This window comes from Aquarana catesbeiana, linkage group LG07 (assembly GCF_042186555.1).
Source record: "Aquarana catesbeiana isolate 2022-GZ linkage group LG07, ASM4218655v1, whole genome shotgun sequence".
Lineage (NCBI taxonomy): Eukaryota > Metazoa > Chordata > Amphibia > Anura > Ranidae > Aquarana > Aquarana catesbeiana.
Genome location: NC_133330.1, coordinates 293,569,328 through 293,590,136, shown reverse-complemented (window position 1 = coordinate 293,590,136; position 20,809 = coordinate 293,569,328). Strand labels below are relative to the sequence as shown.

The window sequence follows — 20,809 nt, the reverse complement described above, 5'->3', positions numbered from 1 at the left end:
CAGCTAGCTAAAATAGCAATTACATAAAAAGCTCAGTTTATGGCCATATAACCAGAGTATGACCCCTCCTCTGTAGATTGCATGCAGTTCCATGGTATTTCATACTAGGACTACCTGGTAACAAGGATATTTAAAGCAGACCTATCACGTGAAACCGAAGCATCTTCCAGTAATCCTACAGCAGCAGCCAGGGCTGAATTAAAATATGTCGTTTCTGCGACCTATATATTTTACGACAAATGTTGGTATTAATGAGCTTCCTTGTGTGAGAAATGCCATGGCATGAGCTAGGATAGATTTGTGCACCTATGGAAATGAACAGCTGTGACAGTTATTGTTACATTATATGTCTGTCTGGATCACACATGGGTTCAACCTCATGTTGACCATCTCCTTTTAGTTTCTTTCATTACAGTATGGCAGTTGCCTTTTGTTTAGAACTTGTGTGCTCTCTAGAGCCTCATGCACACAAATGTATATAGGTATAAAAAAAACACTGTAGGGCCCTATGGTTGTGTAAACACCAGTGCCTTTGTTGCATTTTATCCATATTTTGCACCTGCGATGTACTTTCCATAATGCGACACTTCCACGTTCTGTAAATGGCAGTGCTTCACTGTGCATTTTTCTGGTGTACAGGGGTGTACAGCCTTTCTCTTCTATGACAGGCTGTATTTTAAGGTTTCACCGATGTTGGCGCTGATACTAAGCGTTTGCCAAAGTACTCGTGCAAAGTCTCCGATAACTGATACCTTGCGGTGCGATTTGAGCCCATTCAAAATGAATGGGCTCAAATCGCACTGCAAAGAATTGCATGTGATTTAGACAGGAATGTGGTGCGATTCTTGTCCGACATGCATGCGGTTTCCCCACTGCTCTTGTGTGAACCCAGGCTTGTCATAGTGACTTCACAATTGCACTATATTCCTGTTCAAATTATTTTGCATGGGCTCAAATCACCCCGCAAAGGTATCGGTACTCGGTATCTGCGGGTACTTGACCAAAAGTATCGGTTCTCATACTCAGCGGTAAAAAAAAAAAGTATCATTGCAACCCTACTGTATGTGCCATCTGTGGCTCCCCAGCCAAGGGAAAAACTTTTTTTATTTCACAAAGAAAATGTAATACCTGTATGTGAATGTGTGCATATAGTCTTATAAATGCAGTTTTAGGGAGTCGCTGCTCTATCAGAATTTTTATATTATAGTGGGACTTCATGTTGGCCCCTTTTACAGGTATAGCTATGTAAAACATTGAAAATAAATGCTTATAATGTATAAAATCCAGTAAGGCATGGTCTCATTCTGCTCTGCCCATCCTTAGTTGTTCTGTATTCTAAGCATTGTCCCTGATAATCAGTGAGTCACTAGAGGCCAATCTGCTTGGAGCCTCAATATTTATTGCAGCTGAATGGGGGGGGGGGGGGGGGCGCATCAAGGATAAAAGACTGTGCCAAGGAAGGACAGGTTAGAGAGAGTGAGAAAAGAAAAGCAGGAGGGGTGACCAACTCTGCTGCCAGGGAGAAACAAAAGAGTTAATTGTAAAAGGATAGTGTCTAATCTTCTCTTTCTGATATTCTCTCCTTTCAGAGGTAGCACTGTAAAGCTTCTGCAGCCTTTAACTCTAGCTGAGCCAAGACATACAATCAGGGCTGAAATGCACACATTTAAATTACAGAACGTAACATAGTTTTAGAGACCAAGGAGAAGGGGGGAGTTCCCATTAGAGGAGCTCCAGTCTCCCCTTCCCTACTTCTCCCTTTTGGAGCGGCGCTCCGCTTTAAGGTTACTTCTCATGGCTTCAACAAAATGGTGGCCTCTGACCAGAAGAAACAGGAACCATGCTGGAGGCAGTTTACAGCACGCACTAATTTTGGTAGCATGATTATTAAAGTGGTTGTAAAGGCTGAAGGTTTTTTATTTTCATGCAATCTATGAAAAAAAAATTCTGTGTGCAGCAGTCGTTCCCCCCCCCCCCCCCCTCAATACTTAACTGAGCCTCCTCTCTATCCAAGCGATGTCCACGAGAGCCTTGGCTCTCCAGGGACTCCCACTCCTGATTGGCTTTTTGGCAGTGTCAATCACAGCCAGTGAGCCAATCAGGAGATGGAGGGGACAGGGTTGAGCCACGGCTCCGTGTGTAAATTGGACACACACAGCTGCGGCTCGAGAGCACGCCTGCTTGGGTGCCCACAGAGCAAGCTGCTTGCTGTAGGGGGCACCTGGCAGGAGGGGGGGGGGGCCTGGAGCAATGGCATGGGGACCCGAGAAGAGGAGGATCTGGCTGCTCTGTGCAAAACCATTACACAGAGCAGGTAAGAATGACATGCTTGTTATTTAAAAAAAACAACAGCAAAAAAAGGCTTTAATATCGCATTAATTGTAGAATGTATGCTTTTTTGTTAAAGAACATTAATTTGTTATCAGACTGTTATGGGTAAAGTTCTGCTTTTAAAGAGGAACTTCAAATCGATTTTTCTTTTTTTTTTTTTTTAATTTTTTTTTTTTTTATTTATTTATTTTATACATCAGCAGCTACAAATACTGACTGAATTTTAAAAATCAGTTACTCACCAGTGCCTGGGGTCCAGTCCTGCCTTCTTGCAGCCAATTCTTAACCTCTGCAGGTTGCTGACACCGCCATCATGGATACGGGTGCTGGCTGTGGCTTCCTGCTGCACTTGCATGAGCTTGTGCCGTGCTTTGTGAATGGTCCTGCAGCCTCCTGGGACATATGGCTGGGGAGAGGGAGGGAACCAGCGAGACTTCACTTTTGAAGTGAAGTTCTGCTGTAGAGACCCTTTCACACTGGGGCCGCATTTAGCGGTAAAGCGCTGCTCCTCTTATCAGCGATTTTACTTGCGCTGCGCGGGCGGGAGCGGAGCACTTTTAACCCCAAAGAAGGGGGTTAACAATGGGGTTAAAAGAGCCCGAAAAGCGCCAAAGTGCTTTGCAGGCGCTTTGGCGGCACTCCCCATTGATTTCAATGGCAGGGCTGGTTTAGGAGCGGTGCATATACCGATCCCGCACTGCCCCAAAGACGCTACTTGCAGGACTTTTTTTTTTCCATCCTGCAAGCGCACCACCCCAGTGTAAAAGCACTCAGGCTTTCACACTGGGGAGGCTTAGGTGCTTTTCAGGCAATATTTTTAGCGCTAAAACGCCTGAAAAGCGCCTTCAGTGTGAAAGGGGTCTTATAGTGATTGTGAAGTCTTGTGTGTTTTTTTTTCTTTAAAAATAACAAAAATGTTATACTTGCCTGCTTTGTTGCGGTAAATTTGTACAGAGCAGCCCAGATCCGCCTGTTCTCGGGTGCCTCTTCTGAGCTCCTGGCCCCTCCCTCCTGTCGAGTGCCCCCACAGCAAGCAGCTCGCTATGGGGCACCCAAGCCGAGCTGCAGCTCCGTGTGTCCATTCAGACAGCAAGGAGGCAGCGGTTCCACCACAGCCCCTCTCTCTCCTGATTGGCTGACTTTGACAGCAGTGGGTGCCGGTGGCGCCGCTGCTATGTTTCAGCCAATCAGGAGGGAGAGTCCCGGACAGCTGAGACACTTGTGGACATCGCTGGAGAGAGATGGGGCTCAGGTGAGTATTGGGGGTTGCTGGGGTGGCTGCTGCACACAGAAGGCTTTTTATCTTAATGTATAGAATGCATTAAGATAAAAAAACCTTCTGCCTTTACAACCACTTTAGGGTTTGGGGGCGGAGTGCATCTTCTATCCACAACAGCTGATATCGGCTCCTGAAAGCACACTTGTCAACCGCTGACAAAGAGTGACTTCTGCTTGTCAGCACTCCTCTGTATTCCTAATGAGCCATTGACGCTCCCCAGGAAAGCCTAAGCAGTGATCTTTCTGTAAGTCTATATTTGCATAGGGCTAAACATGACCCAGGACATGACAGTGCTAGGCCTGGCATTGGCTGCCCAGGCACGAGGACTGTCTGTGGGAGGTGGGGTGAAGGTTTTTCTTTTTGTATCCTCAGTGGCACATCAGGAAGCATAGAAGCGAGTACCCTTTATGTCCTTCTTGTATATGCAATCAGTTTTTATTGTTTTCCCGGGTTTACAAGAACAAATAGAAAGAACAAAAAGTAGGCACAGACCAGGCATGAAGTCTTAGCACACATCATAAAAGAAGAACATTTCAGGAGATCATGAGTTGTAATACACAATCCTCAGCTAGGTGATACAATGAAGTGTTTTCTCAGTACCATTGTATGGATGTGTTTTCTATGTTATAATAACTAAGGGAGGATGGTAACGTATAGAAATGATGTGATCTGTGCGACGTGCTGGTATAATCTTCAGGGGGGAAGGGAATGAAAAACAAGGAAAAAAAGGCAGAGGGAAAAAAATGGAGGAGGCGTGTTAAGAAGAAAAGGAGAGGTGAATGGGGCAAGGTGGTCCTCCCATAGCGGACAGCCCAGAAGAGGATAATGCTCCAAAATGTAGACACCTCGCAATATCAGTGCTCATTCTTTAGGGTTTTGCTTTGATCTTGGAAGCATAGAATTGTTTGAAATTACCTTATTGTATGTTCTGTATGGATGCTGCTTTGTTTTCAGAACAAGGGCTCTTTTATACCACACAAACCTGTACATAGGCTGATATTGTCATTCTTACCTTCTAGTGATCCTAGTTGTTCCTCACCTCTATGCATTTAGACAGCCAAGCAGCAAGCATTTTTTGAAGTAGGTTAGCTTAAAGTGGGGTCCCACCCAAAAAACAAAAATACCTGGAAAAAATCTAAAAAAAAAAACCAAACATTTGGATATTTTTTTTTTTTTCACTTACCTCTAAATGCCTGTTGCTAGGTGGTCCCTCGTAGTCTGCCTGTTCCTTTGCCTGGGCTGGTGACATCACTTCCCCCCCAGGCACAGGAAGGGCTCTGCTCTGCTCCTTCCCTCCTGTCAATCATCTGGGACCCATTACAGGTCCCAGGTGATTGAGCGGCCAATCACGGCGCGCGGCGCCGCTCGCGCATGCGCAGTGGGTGCCAGGCTGTGAAGCCACAGCCCGGCGCCCACAGTTGAAATGCCGGCGCCGACGAGCGGAGGGGGGGGGGACGAGCGGGGCCTCGATCCCCCGCATCGCTGGACCCAGGGACAGGTGAGTGTCCAATTAAAAGTCAGCAGCTGCAGTATTTGTAGCTGCTGACTTTTAATTTTTTTTTTTTTTTTGACGGCCCCCTGGGTGGAACTCCTCTTTAAAGTGATAATAAAGTGATCGTAAAGTCTTGTTAATTATTTTTGTTTAAAAAAAAAAAAAATGTCATACTTGCCTCCTCTGTGCAGGTGGTTTTACTCAGGGCAGCCCAGATCCTCCTCTTTTTGGGTCCCTCTTCTGTGCTCTTGGCCCCTCCCTCCTGTTAAATGCCCCCATAGCAAGCAGCTTGCTATGGGGGCACCCCAGCTGAATTGCAGCTCCGTGTATCCATTCAGACACGAAGCTGCGGTTTGGCTCGCCCCCTCTCTCTCTTAAATGGCTAACTGACAGCAGCGGGAGCCAATGGTGCCACTCCAGTGTCTTAGCCAATCAGGAGGGAGAGTCCCGAACGGCCGAGGGACTCGTGTACATCGCTGGATAGAGAGGCGGGCTCAGATAAGTATGAGGGGGGCTGCTGCACAGAAGACTTTTTATCTTGGTGCATTGAATGCATTAGGATAAAAAAACCTTCTGACTTTACAACCACTTTAAAGACTCATTAAATCAAAACAAAGTTTTATACCTACCTGCTCTGTGCAAGGATATTGCACAGAGCGGCCCCGTACCACCTCTTATGTAGTCCCCTGCTAGTGCTGTCCGTTCCTCCTCCTCCTCCTCCTCCTCCTCCTCCTCTGTATAAGGGGGCATTCTGCTCACTGAGCACCAATGTAAGGAGTGTTTTTTGAAGAAGGAAAAGAGGTCCTGAAAGCTGTACGTCACACAGAACACTCATGTGAAGAGAAGAAATAACCTCAGCCTAGACTCTGTCCAGGCTATGCCACCGGCGCGTTTCGCCTCACCCACAGGGGTTTAGTCATGATGTTTAAAGCGGTTGTAGCCCTAAAAAAAGATACAGCATAGTACTTGTGCAGTGTCATTTGTCGCTCTTTATGCTGTAAAATACCTGATTGATCCTGCCTGTTCCTGTGTCCCCCTGTGTGCTGACCACGGTAATCATGGCTGTTGATCCATGATACCGTGGTCAGTTCACATGCCTCTGTATTCCTGCTTCTCTCCCTCCTTGCCTGTCAGCTATTAAGTCAGTGATGTGAGAGCCGATCTGCTCCGTGCCCCTCCCCTCTTGCTGATATTCCGTGTAAAGTCAGTGCCTAATTACTAGAATCCCCTCTTTTCTAGGAAGCTATGTTGCACAGTGTCTGTTTTTTTTTTTTTTTTTTTTAATTATGCAGCTCAGTACCTTATTTCAGAGCACTGCTGTATGGTCACGTGACCTCCCGCCATTCTTTTCCACTTCTGGCTGATGTCAGAGGGGAATCTCAGCCCCTCCCACTATAGTCCTCAGATTGGGGAAGGAGGTGGGTGGGAGGTCACATGATTGCACGGTGACCTCCTGAAATAAGGTATTGAGCTGCATAATTACAAAAGAAAAACCACTTGGCCACTTGTTTAATGGGACATTTTTTTTTGATGACCATGGGGCACTTTCCCATTGACCATCCATGCAAAAGGCCATTTCTCCACTGACCATCAGTAACCAATTTCCACTGTCTCGTTTATGGTTATTGTTCCATTTCACTATTACTGAAAAAAAAAAATTCTGGTAGAACAAGCCTGGGTGTCAGACATGCTAAGTGCACTACATTCTTTTTTTATTCATTCTTATATCTCGGTTCATTCTCCAAGTGAACGTACTATGACCTGTGAATATAGTAATTATTTATGGGGGTTCCCTGAGACCTGATCGTTATTCCAGGGGTTCCTCCATGTTCAGAAGCCTGAGAGGCTACCCTAAGGGTACGTTCACTTTTGCGAATGCACCCTGGCCGACCATTAGCTGCAAGAATCCCAGCGAGGGTTCCAGTGATTAGCTGCAAGTAGGCAGTCCTTATTGAAAGCAATGGGAGGCTGCCAGCTCTTGCAGCTAATCACGCCCTGTCACGTCGATCAAGCAGCGATTACTTGCAAGTTATCGGATGTAGGCAGTCTGCTTCCAAGGCCGATCAGTCGCATGTGATCGTAGCCTCCTATTGCTTTCAATGGGGCCGCCTACTCCCAGCTAATTACGGGAACCCCCGGCTAGGGTTTTTTCAGCTAATCGCTGCCTGGGTGCATTCGGAAGTGTGAATACTCTAAATGTTCTGCTTGTTTCTGAATAAAAAAAATGTAGGTGATCAGATCTCTCTCTCTCTCGATCTATATATATATCTCTATCTATCCCTAGATCTCTCTCTCTCTCTCTCTCTCTCTCTCTCTCTCTCTCTCTCTCTCTCTCTCTCTCTCTCTATATATATATCTATATCTATATCTATATATATATATATATATATATATATAAAAATGCATTGGCAGGACTTGTGCCCGGATGAGTACTTGTGGATTTAATCATATTCCAGCCACTCTGTCTGTTGAGATGTCTCTGTAGGTATTTGTGTCCCCTATGAGACCATACTGCTGCCGCAGGAAGATTCCTTCATTTTTGTATTTACTCATGGGCAATTGTCTTTGCAGTTAGGGGATTACTGTATTTTAATTTGCCACCTACTATGCAATGCTGAGAGATCGGATGTGGAGTTTCTCAGTTCAGACAATACCCACATTGCACACAGAGTGTTGGTTATGAAAATTCAGAATTTCCCAACTTGTCTGTTTCCCAAGAACTGTCTTTCATGTGTAAGGGACCTTCAGCTGTGTGTAAACCTGTTTCTAGAGGACACAGCGGGATTGTACGTGTGTGTGTGTGTGTGTGTGTGCGTGTGTGTGTGTGCCGAGTCACCGTGTGATGTCATTGTGCCAGCTCAGATTACCAGGCTTGCCTCCAGGAAGATCAGGTGTTGGGTGATATCTCTGCAGTTTCATGGGAGCTCTGCAAGTTTATGCAAATACAGGAACAATACCTGTAATCGTGTGCCTGCTAGCTAGTTCTGCTTTTTTTTTTTTTTTTTTTTTTTTTTTTTTATTCTTTTTTTTACTAACCCAAATGTCTGTATATTTATCAGTGGCTGCTTTTCTCATTTTACAATTCACCAGTCCAAATAAGTTGAAAAAAAAATTTGTTCACTTCCTTATTTCATATATTTACAACTTTTCCTTCCTCCGGATATACATTTATAAATACAATATTGTGGTTTGCATGTAAAAAAAAAAATATATAGTTTCTATTAATTCCGTCTCGGATTTTGAAGATGGGATGTTGAAATTGCTAATTTGTTAACCCTCCAAGCCAGACACCCTGCGTGACTTGCTGTCTATGCCAGTGCTGTTTTAAAGAAACAACTTTATGACAGCAACCTAGGTCCTTTCCCTCACCCTTTCATTGTAAAAGGTCAGTGGTAATGCATACCTCCAATGAGTGCGCCAAACCTGGCCATAGAGGGTAGTGACTTAGTCCAGCCAGGTACAGTTGTGGCCACTGGGGCTCATTCACACCATGTGCGGTGATCTGTGTTAATCTGTTTAGCTTCACGCAAGGGTTCATAGAAAACAATTTATTCTATGTCCCCTACTCACGACACAACACTGTGTTGAGTTGGATTGCTATGCGTTGCATATAAATGTAGACATGCTGCATTTTTGACACCTCATGTGAGTATATCGCAAAGCTCCACTGAGATACATGGAGATGAGTTCAATGACATTTCAAGAAAGTGGAGGTAAACGGTGCCTTGTGTTGTAACCGCACAAGGCAGTACCACAACCCAGTGGACACCAGTCCAAAACAACCATTTTGGCATGCAGCCAGTGTGAGCGACCCCTTAAAGTTGTATTATAATGTGTAATGCCTTAATGTGTAAGTGACATTGTAGTGGGCTAAGACGTTTTCTGTCTAACATTTCTAGGTGACCTCAGCGACTTTCTTCGCTCTGGGGTGTTCTCCATGATCTAGAACAGTGTTTCTCAACCTTTTCTCAGCCAAGGTTTCCCGTTCTAAAATGTAGAAAACTAAACATAATGTAGCAACATCCACACATGAACACCCAGTGTTAGAAATGTATTTTTCTCCTAAAGCAGGGGTCTCCAAACTTTCAACAGTAAACATTTCCCCGTCGTCCCGTGTCGGTGGGAGGGCCGGTGCCCCGTCGTCCTGCATGCAGCCCCCGGGCCGCTGTTTGAATACCACTGTTTTATAGCAAATACACCTTTACACCCTGATACTGACTACTATTATACCAGTGTTTCTATTTTCCCTCAGTTTCTTGCCCTCACTCGGCTAATGTGACACCAGGGCTGACGGAAAGATGAACAAGGATGCTGTGCAGGCGCCTAACATCCCTTTTATCAACCGATGATGTCATTGGTTATTAGTACATTGGCGGCTAGAAGGTTGTGATGTGCACTATGAAAACCGGCGTCTTTGTGCAACTAAAAAGGTGGGCTTCATCCACCTGTCAGCCTTGTATACAATTTATTTATTTTTATTTTTTTGTGATTTTAAGGCATTTTGCCAAGGCACCCCTGAAGAAACCTGAAGGCACCCTGAATGGGAAAAAGGCTGATCTAAGAGATTTAAAAATCCAACCGGGGGAATTGGATTTCTCCGGTAGTGGTTGTAGCAGTCATCAAAACCTGGGAACTCAACCAGAGACACACCTAGGTGATTTAAACCTGCAACGTTTACCGTAAATTCTGTTTTTAGTGGTCGGACCCTTTAAATGAACATGTGCATTTCCAGCCACACACAATGATAGGAAAAGACACTGTTTGCTTGGAAGAGGATTGCTTTGGCTTCATGTCTGCGGTAGCGGTAGGCCCAGAGTGCACACTGCCGTCCGGGTTGGGATTCTCCGGTTGCCCTTCCTATTTGTTTCCTTTCAGGCAGACGCTGATAATCTGTCTTCTTAGCAGCAGAAACCTTTCCCTCCGTCATACGCCGCTAGAAAGTCTGACAAGCAGTGCTGCCGCTGTCTGCTCTGGGATTTTATTTCGTTGATTTTTTTTTTTTTTTTTTTTTTTAGTGGTGCTGAGCTTTTGTAATCTTCCTCTAATCTTTATCCCGGGGATTACCACAGATAACTGGCCTCCTGTGCTGGCTGACCTCTTTTTCCACTCTTCGTATATACAGTCTGGAGGCCTCTCAATGTTTCTGGCTTAGTGGACAATGTAGTGTGAAGATTTGTCCTGCAGTCATAGCAACGCATTAGAAGTCTGCTTTCAATAGCTCGCCCCGTCTAACCTGTTCAAAGGTGACTTCTGATTGGTTGCCTTGAGCACAGCATTGCTGTTTTAGGTAAATTGTTCGGGCTCATTCACTCAGGAGCCAAAAAAATGACTTGTACAGATATGTACATGGTATAGAAACTGTACATAGTATAGAAGACTATGGGCCAATTCACAGCTACAAAAAGGACAAAACAATAACTGTATATTAGGTTTGTATTTGGACCATATTTTGCGGTGTACCCATGTAAACCTTTGTGCTAATGTTTATATACATACAGCATGCATGGACCATATTGGCCACCAATACACAGGACTAACGTAAATATCAAGAGTGTAGGCAGCAGCACCGTATTTCTATGACCTGACGAGTGAAACGCGTTAGTGGTCCCTAGGCAGGGACTTACATTTGCTCTGTGCAATAAAGTTTAGTTGAATGTGACATCATATGAGTGCTGCTGGTGGTTCCTTACACACACAGTCCAGTGAGAGCACCAAAGAAAAGCCCAAGGTAAATGGACCATACATTTAAACAAAAAAGGAAGAGCAAAGAATGGGACTTTATATGAGGCATGTCACTGAAGAAATATCTAGTTTATATTGATCATTAAACTGTTGATTAATTCCAAATCAAATTAAAAAGTATCCTTTGTGTTTAACCACTTGCTGAGCAGCCGCCATCATTATACAGCGGCAGGTCGGCACGATCCCGCGAACTGCCGTAGTTATTCTTCGGTCCCCAGGCGGGGATGCCGATGCTCGTGACTGGTGGTCACAATGAGCGCCGGCCACGAGCTATTGCGGCATGAGAGGCAGAACAGTGGTGTGTGTGTATGTGTGTGTATATATATGTGTGTGTGTGTGTGTGTATATATATATATATATATATATATATATATATATATATATATATATATATATATATATATATATATATATATATATATATATATATATATATATATATATGTATATATAATAAATATATATATATATACACACACATTCCAGTTCTGTGAGGAGAGAGAGATTGTGAGTTCCTACAAGCTGGGAACCACAGTCTCTCATGGCTGATAGTCAGTCCCATCCCCCACATTTAGAACACACACAGGGAACAGAGTTAACCCCTTGATCGCCCCCTAGTGTTAACCCCTTCCCTGCTAATGACCTACAGTAAATCGGTGCATTTTTATAGCACTGATCGCTGTCAGTCGTCCCAAAAATGTGTCAAAAGTGTCCGATGTGTCTGCCATAATGTCGCAGTCTTGATTAAAAATTGCAGATTGCCACCATTACTAGTAAAAAAAATAATAATAAAAAGGACATAAATGTATCCCCTAGTTTGTAGACGCTATAACTTTTGCGCAAACCAATCAATATACGTTTTTGTGTGTTTTTTTTTTTTTTTGTTTTTTTTTTAATATATTATTATTACCAAAAATATGTAGAAGAATACATATCGGCCTAAACTGAGGAAAAAATAGCTTTTTTAAAAAAACAATTTTGGCTATTTATTACAGCAAAAAGTACAAAATATTGTTTTTTTGTTTTTTTGTTTTTTTTCAAAATTGTCGCTCTTTTTTTGTTTTATAGCGCAAAAAATAAAAACCGCAGAGGTGATCAAATACCACCAAAAGAAAGGTCCATTTGTGGGGGGGGGGGGGACGTCAATTTTGTTTGGGTACAGCGTCGCACGACTGCGCAATTGTCAGCGACGCAGTGCCGTATCGCAAAAAATGCCCTGGTCATTGAATGGCCAATTCTTCCAGGGCTGAAGTGGTTAAACATATATATGTTAGGGATGAAGGTTTGCCACTGCTATGATTAGGTTGTGTCAGGTCACCTTATTACAATGGATGATACATTTTGATTTGTAGCAGAATAGAGCCAACACACTTCGGGGGCCCAAACACGCTCCCCCCTTTCATCAGGGTTTAGGAATTCTGATCACCTGAGTCCATTTAAGCAGAGTCCAAACTCTTAAAGTGGAACTACACTGCATCTGAGCACCAAAAACATTGTTTAATTTATTTTTAATATTCAAAGTAAACTCCCCCACCCATCCATGTCTCCATGCTTTTAATTTGCTGAGAAATCACTTTGAAAAACACATTTGTGGCTCTGGCCATCTTGAGTAAGGGCAGACGATTCATGTAGCATTTACTGCCTGGAATCCATCTGCCCTTAGCTTAGACTTGCAGGCAGAAGGGTGTGCTTAGCTGAGAAAACTCCTCTTCCCCTTTTGAAAACTCCTGGGATGTCATGGCCTCATTTACCTAGGCAATGAAAGCAGGAAGTAACTGAAGAAATGTGGAGGGAAAAAAAGGGTTTAAAACAAGCAAATATGATATACTTTCCTATCCATTTACTAATGCTAGGAGCATAGGGATTAAAAACAGTCAATGTTGATTGAGAGAGTGAAGTTTTCACTTTAAGCCATTATGAAAGGGGCGGGATTGGCCCCTGAAACACATTGGCTCTATTTTGCTATGAATCCGCTTCCTCATTCAATTACCTTGGGCTCCTGGCTGTTTGTATGGCGCTCTCATTGGATTGTATGCATGTGGATTCTTAACTCTGGATCTGTTCCCTTCCCATTTTGTTGAATGATGCCGAACTAGAGCCAGTGTGCCCAGCAACAATTTCCCTGACCCCTAGAAAATCCAAATCCAGTCTTTGTTCCTCAGTAGTGACGCTGCTGATTACACACTATTAATGTTTACATGTTGGCCCTGAATAATCAATAAAGTGGCTGCGCATGCGCAGAATGACCATGGTCCTTTAGACATTCAGAATCGTCCCCGCTGCATGAATGACTTTCAGGATTGTTATTTTAACATTAATAACTCCTAATTAGCAGTTTCAGCCCTTAGGAGTGGTGGTCAGTAGGGTCAATTTACTCTGTATGTATGTAAACATTAGCACAAACATTACATACAGCATACACCTGGTAGCAAAATTCAGCATAAATCAATACTGCTGTTTGCAGGAGGCCTTTAAAATGGATGTCTCAATAGGCTGTGTTAAGTTTGCCTGGGATGAATAATTAAAGTAGATGTAACCCCTAATTAGATGGCATTTGGTTTGCTAAAACATGGTGGTATAAGCAATTCCAATATTTTTTTTAATTTTTTTTTTCTGTTCAAAAATATTTTTACCTTTTTGTTGCATCTCAGGTCACTTATTTCCTGCAGTCTCTTTGCAGCCACATCCTGTCTGTATGTACACCAATCAGCCATCATTTTATAACTACCTACCAAATATTGAGTTGCTCCCTCTTTAGTTGCCACAACAGCTCTGACCCATCGAGGCATGGACAACGCATTGGACCTGCTCTGAAGCTATATTGGGGTGACGGGCACCAAGCTGTCAGTAGCAGATTTTTTAAGTTGCGAGGTGGCGCCTCAATGGATCAAACGTGTTTTTTCAATACATCCCAGAAATACTCAATTGGATTGAGATCTGGAGAATTTACAGGCCAAGTCAACACCTTGAATTCATTATGTTCCTCAAAGCATTCTAGAACTATTTTTGCAGTGTGCCAGAGTGCATTATCCACTGCCATCAGGAAATAGCATTTCTATGAAGGGGTGCACTTGCTCACTAGTGATGTTTTAGGTAAGTGGTACATGCCAAGCAGGGCTGGTGCAAGGATTTTTGACACCCTAGGCGAAACCTCATTTTGCCACCCCCCCCCCCCCTTGGCTCCACCCCTGACCCCATCCCTTTGCCCTGCGCCTGTGCACCCCACCTTTTTAATGAAGCACCCATCAAATGCAGCCTCGCCAGCGCCCATCAAATGCAGCCTCGCCAGCGCCCATCAAATGCAGCCTCGCCAGCGCCCATCAAATGCAGCCTCGCCAGCGCCCATCAAATGCAGCCTCGCCAGCGCCCATCAAATGCAGCCTCGCCAGCGCCCATCAAATGCAGCCTCGCCAGCGCCCATCAAATGCAGCCTCGCCAGCGCCCATCAAATGCAGCCTCGCCAGCGCCCATCAAATGCAGCCTCGCCAGCGCCCATCAAATGCAGCCTCGCCAGCGCCCATCAAATGCAGCCTCGCCAGCGCCCATCAAATGCAGCCTCGCCAGCGCCCATCAAATGCAGCCTCGCCAGCGCCCATCAAATGCAGCCTCGCCAGCGCCCATCAAATGCAGCCTCGCCAGCGCCCATCAAATGCAGCCTCGCCAGCGCCCATCAAATGCAGCCTCGCCAGCGCCCATCAAATGCAGCCTCGCCAGCGCCCATCAAATGCAGCCTCGCCAGCGCCCATCAAATGCAGCCTCGCCAGCGCCCATCAAATGCAGCCTCGCCAGCGCCCATCAAATGCAGCCTCGCCAGCGCCCATCAAATGCAGCCTCGCCAGCGCCCATCAAATGCAGCCTCGCCAGCGCCCATCAATGAATGTTTGCTTGCTTCTATTCATTCTGGAGTCAGGATACAGATACAGTCCTCCGTCGTCTCTGACGCTATGTGTGAATGGAGTGGCGGCAGCCTGCTGATGCTGAGACTTAGTTGCTTGCTGAAGAGAGTAGGAACACCAGTGGCTGGGCGCCCTAAGCAGCAGTGCGCCCTAGGTGGCTGCCTAGCTTGCCCAGTGGTAGCACCGGCCCTGATGTCAAGTAACATCCACATGAATGGCAGGACCCAAGGTTTCCCAGCAGAACATTGCCCAAAGCATCACACTGCCGCCTCCTGCTTACCTTCTTCCCATACTGCATCCTGGTGCCATCTTTTCCCCAAATAAGAGATACACATGCACCTGGCCACCCACATGATGTAAAAAGAAAACATGATTCATTAGAAGATGCCACCTTCTTCTATTGCTCTGTGCTTCAGTTCTGATGCTCCCATGCCCATTGTAGATGCGTTTGGCTGTGGACATGGGTCAGCATGGACACCCTAACCTGCTTGCGGCTATGCAGCCCCACACAACCACAAACTGCGATGTCAGGTTTTTCTGCTTTCAGCACATCAACTTCAGGGACAACATGTTTATTTGCTGCCTAATATATGGCTCCAACTTTTAGATGCCATTGTAACGAGATCATCAATGTTATTCACTTAACCTTTCAGTGGTCATATAGTTATGACTTATCTGTGTATGTGCTCCAATGGCGGCTGTATGTCATTGCTCAAAGCAGTCTTCTGATGTCACCAATGCTGATTACCTTTGCAATGAGTGTAGGCACAGAAGGGCATGTAACAGGTGACAACTCGGACAGCAATTGGAGGCCGAGCGTTGTCACGCTAAAAATAAACCCTTTTGGATAATTTGCTCTGTAATTTACACAGATCAGTACAGCCAAAACAAGAGGGTGTGCTAAAATGAGGAAGGGGGTCTACAAAGGAGGACTGTCCTGTGGAAGTATTTGGGTGTTATGGAGACTTCTCTAAACATAAAGATCTCACCGTGACTTGATTCTTTATCAGCGCATTATGCTAGGCCCAGGGATATCATTCAAAGCAGGAGGAGGCCATAGTTTGTTGGCTATTGCTGTACAGTAAATATAGTGCCAGCTATTTCTGGTTTTCCCCTGTTTACGTAACTGGGCTGGCATGAGCTTTGTGGCTTCTCAAAGGTGGTGATTTAAGTTTAACCATCTGTGTCTGGTCTATTTTCTATGTTTTTTTGTTTTTCCTTTTGGCAATATAATTTTGTCTTCCTGTTACCAGGATCTCTAAGCTATTTTCACGTAAGAAAAAAAAAAATTATATTTATGAATGCTTTATTAAAAAATCTCTTCACTGCTCTATTTGTTTTTTTTCCTGTAAAAAAAAAATTATATATATATATTTTTTGTAATAAAGTTTTTAAGTCTGTGCCACAACTAGTGAAGCATTGGTCATGACCTCTGCTCCACACAAGATGTGCACTGTGGTGGTGAGTCCGGCTGAGCCCACCTCTTCAAATGTTTTTAAAGTACGCCTTTAAAGTTTAACCACTTCAATACCGGGCACTTAGACACCTTCCTGTCCAGACCAATTTTCAGCTTTCAGCGCTGTCGCAGTTTGAATGACAATTGCGCGGTCATGCTACACTGTACCCAAACTACATTTTTATCATTTTGTTCCCACAAATAGAGCTTTCTTTTGGTGTATTTGATCACCTCTGCGGTTTTTATTTTTTGCTAAACAAATAAAAAAAGACCGAAAATTTTGAAAAAAATAAAAGTTTTGTTTCTGTTAAAAAAAATTGTAAATAAGTAAGTTTTCTCTTTCACTGATGGGCACTGATAAGGCGGCACTGACAGGCATTGATACGGCGCCACCGATGAGGTGGCACCAATGAGCGGTCACTGACATGCGGCACTGATGGGTGGCACTGGTTGGCACTGATAGGCGACACTGATGGGCTCAATATTCCTGATCACGTCATATGACGTCCGGTCAGGAATATCAAACCACTTTGCCGCCGTCATTTGGTAATAGGGCGGGCGGCAAGTGGTTAAATAAAGGGGAAGACTTTTTTTTTTTTTTTTTTTTTTTTTTTTTTTTGGATAGAGTGCAGCGGGGTTAGAATACCTTTCAGTTTTTAATGCTGTCTGTGCCCCCTTTATGGAAATTCACCCTCTTTATTTGTCCTGTTTACTGTTATCTTTAAAAGTGAAAGTAAAAGAAAACCCCAAATTTTGGGTTGTCGTCAGAAAAACAATAGAGGGGAAATCTTACAATCGGGACACTAGTTCTGGTGACCTGGGAGTCCCAAGGGGTTCCCTTAATTTGCAGGGATTTCCTCTCACTTCCTGTTTTGTTATGGGACAGGAGGTGAAGGGAAATATCCAAAGTGGGGCACAGATGGCCAAAAAAAAAAAAAATCTGACAGTTCTAACCCTCCCTTTCTCTATCCAAAATAAAAATAAAAAAGTTATGCCTATAGTTCTACTTAAAGCACCTCCTGAGAGACTTTTTTTAAACCCTTCACGCCAACCATATGCCAATATGAGGCTTCACTGGACTTGGCTTTTTTTTTTGTGGGGCCGCATATTTGTGTATCTCCCCCTTTGTGCAGGGAGCGCTCCCAGGACAAAGCCCCGGAACCCATTCTAACAAACGGAACCCGGAACGTCCGATTCCGTGTCATCTGATCGCTGTGGTATTCACTGATTGGCTATCACAGTGATCAGTCGCTGTGAAGCCTACCGTCGTGTTTTCTGTCTCTGTGAATGGATGAGACAGATACATTATAGGGATAGAATTTTTTTTTTTTTTTTTTCAAAATATAAAATAAAAAAAATACCTGGATCAAGGTTTGATTTATGTCAAGGTCAGGGTCAGTATTTTTTGGATAGGATTCCCTTTTTTTTTTTTTTTTTTTTTTTTTAATTAGTATAATTGTGTTTTAGGCAGGATAAAAAAAAAAAAAAAAAGCAAAATGCGCACTATTGTTTCTGGACTGTACTATGGGTACAAACACATATGTGGTATTGCTGCGATCATCAGGAGCAGGAGAACTTATGTTGGGTTGTTCTTTGGTAGGTTATGGTAGTAGCAAGAAATTTAGTTATATTTAAAAGAAAAAAAATCTACTATTTTGGCCCAGTTTTCCTTCGATTTAAAAAAAAAAAAAAAAAAGGAGATATCCATTACCATTTACCACCAAATCCAAAGCCCAATTTGTCCTGAAAAAAAACAAGATATATGGGGTGGGATGATATGTACAGTTTTACTAGCACATGTCAAAGTTGCAAAATCGGGCTTACTTGGGCATTAAGATCTGTTTTACCTTCAGGCGTGAAGGGGTTAACTTTAAAAATATTTGCTGTGAACTCTAAAGTGTATCCAGTTACATTTCTAATGCTGCAGATGCACAATATCTTGATTTACTGCTTTCCTTTTTTTTTTTTTTTTTTTTTTTTGCTCGTGGTAGTGATTCGTAGACATATCATAGAGCTTACCAGCCATAAAAGAGATCTTTTCATGTGTTCTGAGAAGTTCCTAAGGGCTTGACAATTACACAACTGTTTTCCAGTCCAGCGATCTGCTGCGTTCTGCAGAGTATGGGATGCTGGGAGGGATATAGGAGTGGAAGCCTCCTTTTATTGCACATGTGTCAGCAGACTGGTGATTTAATGGTGTAGGACAGCAGCAACTGGCATGGCCTCTGGAGACAGCTGGCCAGGGAGGAGACTGCTGTCTGCAGAATTCATCCTCAGCATGGTCAGCCAGACTCCATAGATAATTGTATGTGTCAGGTATTGTAGTCCAACTCCGACTGCACAACTCACTGGAAGACACACAGTAGATTCTTCTTAAATAAACACATTGGTGACAATGCAAAAATACTTAGGATTACCCCTTTAGCTGGCCATAGATTCAATTTTATTTAATTAGATCGATCAGTGGGTTGAACAAGAAAAAGGGAACGGATTTCTCCAACCACACAAATGAGATAAAGACCCCCCCTAATACACTGATCAGCGGCTGCAACTAACTGATCAACAAGAGTTTTTCCCGTTTGACATTCCGTCTCCCATGCATGGCCAGCTTTAGAGTAGTCTGGGTAGAAGAGGCCCAATGGTTGCAATCTGTGTGGTTAAGGGCAGTGGCGGCCCGTCCATACAGGGCACAGGGGCGCCGCCCTGAGCCAACCCAGTCGTGTGACTATAGCAAATTAATTCGCTATTGTCTTCCTGATTCTCCTCCGGGCCAATCAGGAAGTGGGTCCTGAGACCCGATTGGCTGAGAGGCGATCCTATTAGCCGCTGAGGAGGAGGAAACACAGGGTGAAGCCGCCGCCCAGAAGCAGCGCTGCCTGCGACCTGGATGGGGTAAATCCGGGCTGGTAACTGACCAGCTGGGGGGGGCACAGGGGGATTGTTTGCTCCCCCCCCCCAAAAAAAATATACCACCTGCCGCCACTGGTTAAGGGCCCATCACACTAGGAACTGCATGTGAATTGTACAGGAACATTGTGCAATTTACATGCAGTTCTGTGCAGTCCGATTTCAGCCCTATTCATTTTGAATGAGCCAAAATCGCACCGGATCTCACCAAAAGTAGTGCATGCGCTACTTTTTTTTTTACAGAAAAGTTTATTAACAAATCAGCATTACAATATATTCAGCATTTGACGTTCAAGTATTTCTTAGTTACATTGTCAGTTTATATATTCGCATGCGCTACTTTTTGAAATGCATAGCAACCACATCACATGTTACTTTTGTGCCATGTGATCTGGTGTGAGCAAACGCACAGCGTTTCTGACCCTCGTTTTGGGTTGTCAACTTTGCACTGACCCATGCAGCAGATCGCAAGGGCTTTGTGATTGGAATGCGGTGCAGGAAACCGCACAAAAACGCAGCTTTCCCGCACTGCATTCTAGTGTGAACGGGCTCTTAAAGGATGCAGTATGTTCAGTGGCAATCCTGTCAATAGAAGCTTGCTTTGCTAAGGTTGTAGGGCCCACACCTTTCTCCTTTGTGGCAATGAAGTTGCACTTTTGGCTTATGGAAGAAAGCAGCGATTGTCTGTGAATGCAGAATATTTCCTCCAGGCTCCAATAAATAAAAAAAAAAAAAACAGAAAAGGGAAAATGTTGTTGCGGTGCCGCCTTTTATTTCTGATCATACAGTATTGAGGATTGCTCACAAAGTATGACTGGCTAGAAGAGATCGGCACGCTTATAACCAAACTGCGCTTTTCTTCCAAAGTCAGCAGCGAACGCTCTGAGTGATTAGCTTGCTTTCTCCCACAGAGAAGGGAACAATTATGATCGATGTACAGATATTGTCACTTGTGCTAATCCAACAGTTTGAGTTCACATAATTGACTGTAGTGTGGCTTGCTTTTGTGTGGCTTCTATAAATCTACACAGAATAACCCGATCCTCCCACATCCAAAAATGTGTCTTTGTTCGTTGGATTTGGATGAAATATTGCAGGTTTGCCGTTGTTTGGTACATTGGAAAGCCACAATTGAAGTTTTTGTATTTTCTGTTGAGTGAAGCAAAATTTATATCTGGATAATAATTCACTACTATGTTTTTTCTGTTGCTTTGTATGGTATTGCTAAACACTAGACATGTGCAACCCATTTCGTAACGAATCGAAATTCGGCCGAATTTTGCATCTTTCAGACATTCGGATGCATCCGAATGTCCGAATAAAAATATAACAAATTTCAACTAAAACGAAAGACATTCTAGCGAATATAACAAATGAATTTGATGAAACAAAAGGTCAACTCAAAGGAAATCTTACAGTAAAATCAGATGATTAATTTTGTGCTGGAAGTTGGATTACTGAGAAATGAGTGAGAAGGGTTGTATTGTATTGTATTGGAGGAGAAGAGATATTGTCATTGTTTGTGTTAAGATTCAATAAACAAGCGACTTTCCAAACTACGAATCGTTATGACGAATCAATATACATACATAAATATCGAATTTCAACTAATATGAAAGAAATTATAGCGGATATAACGAATGAATTTGACATGATTCGAGATTCAGTATAACGAATATCGACACTCTACGAATAATAACGAATTA

At 43.7% G+C, this 20,809-nt stretch overlaps 1 protein-coding gene across 1 annotated transcript in view; it reads left to right on the top strand.

The window, feature by feature from the left end:
* Window positions 1–20,809, top strand: part of RNF11 (ring finger protein 11) — a 66,439-nt gene that overhangs the window by 33,015 nt on the left and 12,615 nt on the right. The window lies entirely within an intron of this gene.